Below are 11977 nucleotides of genomic sequence, written 5' to 3'. Positions count from 1 at the left end.
TCCATTAGTGAGTTGATTAAGACATTTGGATTGAGGTTAACTAGTCTTGTTTGACTTTCTCTCATGGAAGATAACTTATACCTTCTTCTAATGTTGGAGATGATGAAATAAGATAAATTCTTGTTAATTATTGTTATGAATAATGACTAGGATAGAAAGCCTATGATCTCAAACCTTGCCATGAATGTCTCTCTTTATTAATTGCTTTCTTTAATTGCTCTCTTTACTTTTCTTGTCATTTAATTTCTTGCAAAAAATACAAAAATCAAACCCCCTTGCATCTTCATAGCCAATAATTAAACACTTCATTGCAATTCCTTGTGAGACGAACTGGAGTCTAAATACTTCGGTTAATTCTTATTGGGGTTTGTACTTGTAACAACCAATATTTTTTATGTGAGAATTGTTTGTTGGTTTGGAGTTATGCTTACAACGAAGTTTTTATTTCTATAAGAAGAAAATCTATACCGACACGACAATTCTCATTATCACATAGCTAACTTCAAGGCTATTGGGAAACTACCAACCAACATCAACAAGCACATGAGGAGGAAGCTAATTAATGATGCCAAACACTACATCTGGGATGACCCCTATTTGTTCAAGAAGTGTGCTGATAGAATCTTGAGAATTTGTATATCCTATGAAGAAGGGCAGGAAGTATTGTGGCAGTGCCATGGATCCGCATATGGAGGCCACTTCAGTGGAGAAAGAACAGCAGCAAAAGTGCTTCAATCTGGAGTTTACTGGCCAACAATGTTTAAGGATGCTAAGGAATTGGTGTCAAGATCTGATGAGTACCAAAGAACAGGTAATCTAACCAAGAGAAATGAGATGCCATAGCAATTCATACTAGAGCTGTAACTATTTGACGTATGGGGATTGACATTATGGGACCCTTCCCAACCTCCTACTTAAATAGCTACATATAGGTGGCTGTTGATTATGTCTCAAGGTGGGTAGAAGCCATAGCCACTGCAACAAATGACAACAAAGATGTGATAAGCTTCTTGAGAAGGAATATCTTCAGCAGATTTGGAGTTCCCAGAGCTCTCATTAGTGATGGAGGGACACACTTCTGCAACAAACAACTTGAGACACTCTGACACAAGACTTATTGTCGGTAAGGAATTTCACAAAATATTTACGTTGCAAGTATAGCTCCAAACCAACAAACAACTCTCACATCAAATTACAAAAAAAATAATTTTGGTTTTGTCACATGTACAAACCCCAATGAAAATTAACCGAAGTTTTTGGACTCTGGGTCGTCTCCCTAGGAATACAATGTAATACTTAGTTATTGGCTATGAAGGGGTAAAAAGGGTGGGGGGGTTGGTTCATGTGATGATAAGAGAATAAAATTAGCAAGTGAATAAAGGAAGTAAGATAAAGAACTCTTGGCTAAGACTTGGGTAATTGAGATCGCTATCCTTGTCAACAAACCGAATATTGATAATTATGAGAGGCCAACCTATTAAGTCAACTTCCCAAAAGCTTTAAGTACGTAACGTTTACTCCTAAGCTTGAAGTACGTCAAATAGATTTGATCACATTCACCCATAAGTCCAAACCTACCTACCAATTAACTTAGTTGTGGGTTAGCGTCAATGGGTGTCAAATTGATCACCATGGATTCTCAAATCACCAAATCTATCATACCCAATGACTCAAGGTTACCTAATTCCCTTGGCTTGTTAACAAAACTACTAAAAAATTAAAGAGAGCATTTCATCAAACAAAAAGAGTACAATAAAAGTAAGCATCATAAATTGCAAGAATAAATAAATCTAACAACTATTAAGTGCAAGAAAATTAAGATCACAACTCAATTCATCAATAAGAAAAAGAACATCAACACTAAATTGTATTAAAAACAAATCAAATCCAACATGAGTTCATCATCACAAAAGAGAGCAAAATGAGAAATTAACATCATAATTAAGAGAATCAAGATGTAGAAATGAGAAATTATAAAGGAGACAAGATGAGATCAAGTGATTGAACTTGAATTTAAGATAATCTACCCTAATCCTAATCTAATTCTAGAGATAAGAGGGAGCTTCTCTCTCTAGAAAACTAACTAAAGGCTCATGTTGGCTAAACTAATTGCTCCCCCTTTGCTTGGACTTCAATTCTGCATGAAATACACTTAGAAACAAGTTGGACTTGGGCCTGGGCAGCTCAGAAATCACCCCCAGCATTTTTCCTTCAAGTGGGCCATGTAAGAGTATTGGCGCGTGCGCGCCATGTGCGCGTGCGCGTCGATTGACAATTTCTCCATCCGCGCAGAGGCGGCATGTACACGTGTGCGTCCATGGGCGAGATCTCTTTCGCGCGTGCGCGCCTTGTGCGCGTGCGCGTCCTTTGATGCACTCCCAATCTTTGTTTCTTCATGCATTCTCCCCTTTGAATGCTTTTCTACTCACTTCTTCCATCCAATACTTGCCTTATAACCTGAAATTACTCAACATACACATCAAGGCATCGAATGGAATTACAGTGAATTAAAATCACCAATTTTAGGGCCTAAAAAGCATATTTTCACATTTAAGCATAATTCAAGGGAGAATTACAAAACCATGCTATTTCATTGAATAAAGGTGGAAAAATGTGATAAAATCCCCGAAAATAAGCACAAGATAAATCACGAAATCAGGGTTTATCAAATCTCCCCACACTTAAACTAAGCATGTCCTCATGCTAAAATCAAGAAGAAGCAAAGGGCATTAACATTTATTCAATGCAACTACTAAATGCAATCTATCTATATGCAATCTATTTACATGATGTAATGGTTTAGTCAAAATAAATCAATCTCCAAGAATACACATATAAGCACAAGGGCTAAGATATTAGCAATCAAGCAAACCACAGTTGGATTAAATCATTGAAATAGTTCACAAACTTGCAAGAGAAGATGATCATGGGTGGAAACATGTAATTGAGCGATCGAACCCTCGCCGGATGTGTATCCGCTCTATGCACTCAAGTGTATGTAATTGAGCGATCGAACCCTTTCCAAGATTTATTTTTCAGCTAACAATCAACAATTACTTTATGCATGCATACAAATATCAAGAGGACTTCCCATAGGTTGTAATGGGGCTAGGGTCAAGGTAGGATGCATATGGTCAAGTGAGCTTGAAATTTGAGTCTTGATTAACTTAAACTTCCCACCTAACCTATGAGAACCTAAGCAATTCTAAACAAGCCTAGCTATCCATTCTTCACTTTTCACACACTCATGCATTTTCTTTTTGATTACCACACATATGCATTGATTTTTATTGAACCTTCACTTTGGGGCATTTTGTCCCCTTCTTATTGCTTTCCTTTCTTTCTTCTTCTCTTTTTTTTTTTCAAACTAAAATATATACAAGAACATCATTGCATATGGATTACATATGATTAATACATGAGTATGTACCAAATTCCTGAAAATTTTCAATAAAAATATAAATACATTTTTATCTCTACCCAATGTTTCCAACTCTCACAAAATCAAATGATAAACACTCTCACTAGCCTAAGCTAATCAAAGATCCAAATTAAGGGATATTTATTATTTTTCACTTAGGCTTGCAATGTGCTGCAATTAAGAACAAATGGGTTAAGCATAGGCTCAAGATTGGTTAACAATGGAAGATAAAAGGTAGGCTATTTGGGTAAGTAAGCTATTTGAACAATGGCCTCAATCATATAAATGCATGTATACACAAAATAATGAACATAAAGAATCAAACAAATCAAAGATTACAATCATAAGAAGAAAATGATGCACACAAGAATGAAAATAAGTGGCTATGTATGATGTAACCACACAATTAGGCTCAAATCTCACATGCTTGTGTTCATCGCTCAAAACACGATCCACAAGTATATAATTCAAGCAAGTTCTCAAAAATTTCAACCAATTGGGTAGTACCCTAAAAATGAATTTCTTGGAAATTTTCATCATATTGACTAAGCTTATTCTAATGCAATGTTGTGATTTAGAAAATTTTTAAAAAAATTTCCTAGTTTATCCCTTTTTCAATCAAAACCCAATTCTTATATAAAAAGGGGTCAACTAGATTTTTAACAATCCAGAACACTTTTCTAATCACAATCAAAAACTAAGATGTAAAACATATATATGTATATACTAAAAGTGTGCAACTATCAAAACAAGAGCATCTACAATAGCAAATATATACAGTCATCCCAAAATGATCTAAAAGATAAAGTGCAGAATCAAATAAGGTAGCAGAAAACATAAATAGATGTCCGAAAGTTTACCACATAAATGTAAACACCGGTCACGAACGGTGACCTCCCCACACTTTAGAATTAAGCATCATCCTCGATGCTACTGCTGAAGCTCGGGATGGGGGTCAACAATCGCGCCGAGCTCCTCAGGCTCAGGCTGTGGAACTGAGACTGGCTACGGCTCTGAATGTGGCTGTGAATCCTCAGGGGGCTGCAGGACCTCGGTGGTGGTCTGTGTCTCTGGTGGTGCATCATGATGGATTGGCTCCTCAGCCAGCTCCTCCTCCTGATCCTGCTCATCGGAAGCTGAAGAGTCTGGAAGCAGCGGTAGCTCGATGCCCTATGATACAAACACCTGGTCGATGCAATCGAGACGTCGCATGACACGACGCTCGAAGCACTCCACAAAGCGAAGAAGGTGCTGCACCAGCAGATAAGTCGGCTCAGGTACTGGTGGTGGTAAGGATGCTGTGGCTGCTAAAGTAGAAGGGGGTCCTGTGACTGCTGCTGACGATGAGGGCTGAGCTGCCTCCTCCATTGCTCTGGCTCGTGAACGGCGTTTGGGTGGGGGCTTCTAGTGCACCCACCCACCCCATAGAATGGTGTTCTCCTTGTCATCGTTATTTGGGGGTGGTGGTGTCACATCATCATCCTCCCACGGGACACCTGCCAGCTTAATCATGCTGGTGACCAGTGTAGGAAAGGGTAGCATGCCGCGAATATGAGCTCTCCACACACTATGTCTGGCCAGTCAGGGGAAATTTATCTCCTTTCCCTCCATCACACACCCAATTAGAACCAGCAAATCCATCGGGATCTCTGAAAAGTGAGTGGTAGGGAAGACATAGTGGGCGAAGATCTGCTGCCAAGTCTTGGCCTCCCTCGTCAGATAAGCAAAGCGCATCCCCTTAGGCTTCTTATTGTTCGAATCCATCACCCAGGGAGCGTCAGGAGTAGCAATCACATGCTTAAGCGCCTCATAGTCAAAGGTCATGGAGAGGATAGCTACCTCTACCTGCCTATAGGCGCAGGTCTCATCAGGACGATGGTGGCAAAGCAGTGCATCTCCAATAGCATCCTCAGTGATCATAATCTCTCTACCCCTCAGCTGAAATAAACCAATATTGGCTCGGAAGAAGTTGCAATAAAATTCTCTCACCCATGAAGTGTTCACCCTCCCCAAATCTCTATCAACAAAGTCCAATTCTAACTCCAGAATCCGGGTGTTAATGGCACGCCTCACATCATTTGGAAGAAGCAGTTTCTTCTCAATGTTCAGATTTTTCTTCCGGAAGTCAGAGAAGCGAAGCTTACAATAGAGGTTTGGGAAATTGACTTGGTCAGTGGATGGTAGCAACTGGTTTTCCCTATCCACCTCATTCAGCGGATTCTTAGCATATTTTGCATAGGGAGAGGTGGTAGAGGCCTTAGAGCGCTTCCTCTATTTGAAAGTAGTGGCTATAGCCTTTCCTTTGTCCGACATCCTAAAAAATAGAGATGATACAATATAAGCAGATAGCCAGATAGATACAAAGCACTCAAAGCAAAACATATTCATGAAGTGAATCAAAGAAAGGAGATTTCTTGGAATACAAGCAAACAAAATTCAGAATGCAAGCCAAACTTCAAAACAAGAATTCAAACCATATTTTGCACATTACTTGTTCATTAAGCTTAGGAAACACCATATCCAAAATAATGATAAAAAGAGTTAGATCGAAAAGCAAAAGAAGTTAGCTGGTTAAACGAGTTAAAGTTATAAATTAGTTTGAAAATTAGTGATATGGTGGTTACTAGTTCAATTGAAAAGAGAATGCACAAAATAAGAATATAAGCACGTTCACAATCAAGAAATGCAATAAGTCATTGATGATGAAATATGGTATAGCTAGAAAGCAATCAATCTGAAACAGTCTACTAATCAATGCAATGATCACTAGAGTCAAATGAACTTGTGTTAGTGAAGTCAAATCATAAAAAAAAATTCAATCAAGAATTATTCAACACTAAATTCAATAATGCACAAAAGTTACAAGCTGAGAAAAGAGTGAAAAATCTTATGGTCTATGTGGCTTAATGTCAATTATGCATAAACATGTGAATTAATTAGCCTCATAGATTAAAAACTTTCAACTTGTATGTTTATGCAAAAGAGGTCTGATATTTTAAGGAAGTCACAAGTTATGGTCAATCTGAAGGTTTACTTAATCATGCAATGCATATATGCAAGTTAGCATTGCAAGCAAGCAAGGAGTATTAGAGGCATGACCAAAGAACCTATTCTTGAGGAATTTTCAAAACCATTTGGACGACACAATTTTATTTGACATAGAAATCATCAAATAGCAGTTTGTTACATCCATCAAACAATGTCAATTCAAGAAATATGGTTAAGAAAAATTCGGTAGCATTTCAGCAGTACATTGGCTAAATCCCAAATTTAAACAGTCAAATCAGATTCCATATGAATTCATCAAAAGTCAAAAGCACAAAAATCATGTATAAATTCATATGAATGGGGCAATCAAGCCAATAGTGCAGCAACAAAGCATTAGAAAGGAAATTAAAATAAATCATCCAGCAAGCAGTTATGAGTAAGCAAGCAACCAGTATCGATCAGTAAAGCATTACTCAATAATGGCAAGCCAGGCATACAGCACAAGCAATGCAATGAAACAGAGCAATTTTACACAGTAGCAAAGATTTCAATTAATTCTAAATCCACTACTCAGCCTAGATTTGCTAACCACCTAAATTAAACTAAACTAACTAACTAAGCTAATCTAACTAAACTAATAGAATTATCATAAAGCGGTAAAAGGGAAGCAGAACCTGGGGAGACAGAGACTGAACGGGACGGTTGAAGGGAAGGTGCAGCAGAGAGGAGTGAGTTGGCCAGAGCAGACGGCGGTTTGGTGGCACCATGGAGCTTTCGCCGGCGACAATAGGGGGTAGCGGCTGCGCTCGTGGCGTAGCAGGGGCGAAGTGAGAGAAAACTGAGAGGAGGGGGCAGAGTGGGAGAGAAGGAGAGCGAGGGAGGAGGGGGCGTTGGAGCGCGCGGCGACGGTGGTGGTGGACGCCGGAGTGCTCGCCGGTTATGGAGAGGGAAGGTGGTTATGGAGGAGGGAGAAGAGGGAAAGACGTTAGATAAGAGAGGGAGCCGGGGGTCCGTCTGCGCTAGGGCTTTCGCGTCCCTGGTTAAATGGGATTTTTAAATCCACGTGGGCGCGCACCGTGCGCGTCCGCGTGGGTGACAGAAATAGAGAAGTGGCGTGGAGGCGCCATACGCGCCTACGCGTAGATGGGAAAATCGGGGATCGGCGCGAACGCGTACGGTGCACGTCCACGCGGGTGTGCTGGGCCAGAGGCACACAAGAGGCCCAGAGTTGGCACAACTCTCGCTTCCTTTGGCCTGGGTGATGCTAAAACGCGTCGACGCGCGCGCGCACTGTGCGCTTTCGCGTGGATGGCTTGAACTTATGGAATGGATGCGGAGGCGCCAAGTACGCCATCGCGTGGGTAGTAAAACAACGAGTGGCACGAACGCGTACAGCGTGCGTCTGTGTGGGTCGAGACACAGAGTTGGCCCAAAAGTGGCACAACTCTCTGGTCCTTGGCCCAGAGTGTCGAAATGTGTAGCCGATGCGCGCGCGCTTTGCGCTTGCACGTGGCTTGGGGGTTTTTTTTTTATGAGCATCAAAGTGAGCTTATAACTTTCCTATCCTCCTCTAAAATTTTAAAACTAGCTAAGGTGCAAAATCAAGCATATTTTTGAGATATAGGGAATTTTTCAAACAAATTGAGGAAACTTGCAAGCCAAGCAAAAACTCAAATTCAAAGAATCATCCCTAATTAAAGCATAAAAAGTATAGACACCTTAACAAGCAAGGCAAAATGTACCAAGAAGCAAAGGATTTATATACAATGGAACTCAATTCATTCATTCGTTATATTTACAAGGGAATGGAAAGAGTTTACCATGGTGGGGTGTCTCCCACCAAGCACTTTTGGTTTAGGTCCTTAAGTTGGATATTTGGGAGGCTTCTTGTCAAGGTGGCTTATGTTTGTACCCATCCTTGAACCTCCAAGAGTGCTTGTCCTCCAATCGGTTGTCATAAGTTCCAACCATCTTCAATAAGCTTTGGTGAGGTCCTCTCCAAGACACGAGCTCCCAATATTTATTTTCATAAGCTAATCCAGGATCACATATCTTGTCCTCGCACCCATCTTTTAATTGATTGCCTTGACTTTGTCCGGGCGACGAGAAAGCAGAATTCCCATAGAAGCACCAAACTACTCTCCTTGACCCATTTACTTGAGCATTACACCAATTCATGTTCTTCAATTTTGAGCTTCCAACTATAATGAATCTAGATTTACAACGCCAACCACTAAACATCCTTCTTTTTCGCTTAATTCCACAAAGCGCCCTAAGTTGGCCATCCGTCTCAAGCAAACCATACTCAAGTGGGAAAATAAAGCTGAGAGTTAGAAGTTTTACCCACTCAAGCGAAGGATTGGGTGGCTGATGAGCGGATAATTTATACGCTTTTTGGCATTGTTTTTAGTATATTTTAATTAGTTTTTATTATATTTTTATTAGTTTTTATTTAAAAATCACTCTTCTAGACTTTACTATGATTTTGTGTATTTTTCTGTAATTTCAGGTATTTTCTGGCTGAAATTGAGGGACCTGAGCAAAAATCTGATTCAGAGGCTGAAAAAGGACTGCAGATGCTGTTGGATTCTGACCTCCTTGTACTCAAAGTGGGTTTTATGGAGCTACAGAAGCTCAATTGGCGCGCTCTAAATTGCGTTGGAAAGTCGACATCCTGGGCTTTCCATCAATATATAATAGTCCATACTTTGCTTGCGATTTGATGGACCAAATAGGCGTTCCAAGTCAGCTCAAGAATTCTGACGTTTAACTCCAAAACTGGCACAAAAGCTGGAGTTAAACGCCCAAACTGGCACAAAAGCTGGCGTTTAACTCCAAGGAAAGTCTCTACACATGGAAGCTTCAATGCTCATCCCAAGCACACACCAAGTGGGCCCGGAAGAAGATTTCTGCATTAATTACTGATTTCTGTAAACCCTAGGCTACTAGTTCTCTATAAATAGGACCTTATATTATTGTATTTGGGGGAATCTTTGGATGTTTAGTCCCTAGACCTTGGAGGCTGGCCATTCGGCCATGCTTACACCATAATCACTTTTTTATTTTCAACGGTGGAGTTTCTACACACCATAGATTAAGGTGTGGAGCTCTGCTGTTCTTCATGAATTACTACAAAGTACTATTGTTTTTCTATTCAATTCACGCCTACTTCTTCTCTAAGATATTCATTCGTTCTTCAACTTGATGAATGTGATGATCTGTGACACTCATCATCATTCTCACCTATGAATATGTGCCTGACAACCACCTCTGTTCTACTCTGTGCTACTAAGATTAGAACCTTCGTGGTATAGGCTAGAATTATTGGCGGCCATTCCTGAGATCTGGAACGTCTAAACCTTGTCTATGGTATTCTGAGTAGGATCTAGGAAGGGATGACTGTGACGAGCTTCAAACTCGCGATTGTGGGGCGTGTGACAGACGCAAAAGGATCAATGGATCCTATTCCGACATGATCAAGAACCGACAGATGATTAGCCGTGCGGTGACAGCGCATTTGAAACGTTTTCACTGAGAGGACGGGAAGTAGCCATTGACAACGGTGATGCCCAACATAAAGCTTGCCATGGAAAGGAGTATGAATGATTGGAAGAAGGCAATAGGAAAGCAGAGGTTCAGGAGGAACAAAGCATCTTCATACGCTTATCTAAAATTCCAACCAAAGATTTACATAAGTATCTCTATCTTTATTTTATGTTTTATTTATATTTTAATTATCAATTCTCCATCACCATCTGAATTCACCTGACTGAGATTTACAAGGTGACCATAGCTTGCTTCAAGCCGACAGTCTCCGTGGGATCGACCCTTACTCACGTAAGGTATTACTTGGACGACCCAGTGCACTTGCTAGTTAGTTGTGTGGAATTGTGACAAAGTGTGATTCATGTTTAAGAGCTCCAAGTCTTTGGCGCCATTGTTGTTGATCACAATTTCGCATACCAAGTTTTTGGCACCGTTGCCGGGGATTGTTCGAGTTTGGACAACTGACGGTTCATCTTGTTGCCTAGATTAGGTACTTTTCAGAGTTTTTAAGAATGGATTATAGAGTTTTAAGGTGATGTTCTTATCATCATAAAAGTTGATTGATTCTCATCAATTTAGCTACTGAATGTAATGTCCTGCTGAAGCTTGGCCAAATATGTCTAATCTTTTTAGACTGAAGCTTTAGACTAACTTTTCATGATTCCTGGAATTCTTATTAAACGTTTTGAATCCATTTATTTTCTTTTCCATATAAGTTTTGAAAATCACAAAAAAATTTATAAAATCATAAAAATAAAAAATATTGTATGTTTCTTGTTTGAGTCTAGTATCAATTTTTAAGTTTGGTGTCAATTGCATTCTTCCTGCATTTTTCGAAAACATGCAATATGTTCTTCATTAATCTTCAAGTTGTTCTTGATGATTTCATTGCTCTGATCTTTCAATTCTCTTGTTTTGTGTGTTTCGTTGTTTCTCATATGCATTCTCAATTTGTTAGTGTCTCCTATATGAAAATTTTTAAGTTTGGTGTCCTGCATGCATTGTTTATTTAATCTTAGTTGCAATTTTTATTGTTTCTCATCATTGAAAATTTAAAAATATTTTCAAAATTGTGTCTTTTTGAGTCAATAATACAGAGAATTGAAGATTCAGAACATTCAGCAGAGGAATCAAACAGAAAAAGCTGGGCGTTCAAAACGCCCAGTGAAGAAGGAAAACTGGGGTTTAAACGCCAACCAGGGTACCTGGCTGGGCGTTTAATGCCCAAAAAGGTAGCATTTTGGGCGTTAAATGCCAGAATGGATGCCATTCTGGGCGTTTAACGCCAGGATGACACTAGAGGGAAGATTTTGTTTTTAACTCAAATTTTTTTCAAATCTTCATAATTTTTCAAAATCAAATCTTTTTCAAATCATATCTTTTCAATCATATCTCTTCAAATCAATTTCTTTCCATTTTTTATTATTTTCGAAAATCCTTGTTACAATTAATGATTTACTTCAAAATTTTCTAGTTGTTACTTGCCTATTAAGAAAGGATCAAAAGTTTTAATTCTAGAATCATATCTTCTAATTTCTTGTTAGTCAAGTAATCAACTTTAATTTTAAAACTTTCTTTTTTTTTTAAAATTGATTTTCAATCATATCTTCTCAATCATATCTTTTCAATCACATCTTTTTCAAAATTAACTCTCAATCATATCTTTTTGATTTCTAATTTCAAAATCTTTTTCAAAAATCACTTAATTTCTTTCCCAATCTTAATTTTCGAAAATCTCAATTAAATTTTCAAATTTCTTTTTATTATTTCAAAATCTTGTTAATTTATTTTCGAAAATTCTTCCCCTCTTCTCACATCCTTCTATTTAAAGGACTAACACTCCTCCTCAAGGTACAATTCGAATTCCCTCCTTCTTTATATGTTCGAATTCTCTTCTATCTACCTCCTCCTTCTATTCTTCTTTTCCTCTGACACCTCAAGGAATCTCTATACTGTGCCATAGAGGATTCCCTACTTTCTTATTCTCTTCTCTTTCATATGAGCAGAAGCAAAGATAAAGGC

Source organism: Arachis ipaensis, chromosome B8 (assembly GCF_059453495.1).
Source record: "Arachis ipaensis isolate K30076 ecotype BB chromosome B8, ASM5945349v1, whole genome shotgun sequence".
In the NCBI taxonomy this organism is placed as follows: domain Eukaryota; kingdom Viridiplantae; phylum Streptophyta; class Magnoliopsida; order Fabales; family Fabaceae; genus Arachis; species Arachis ipaensis.
This window is presented reverse-complemented; position numbering follows the sequence as displayed.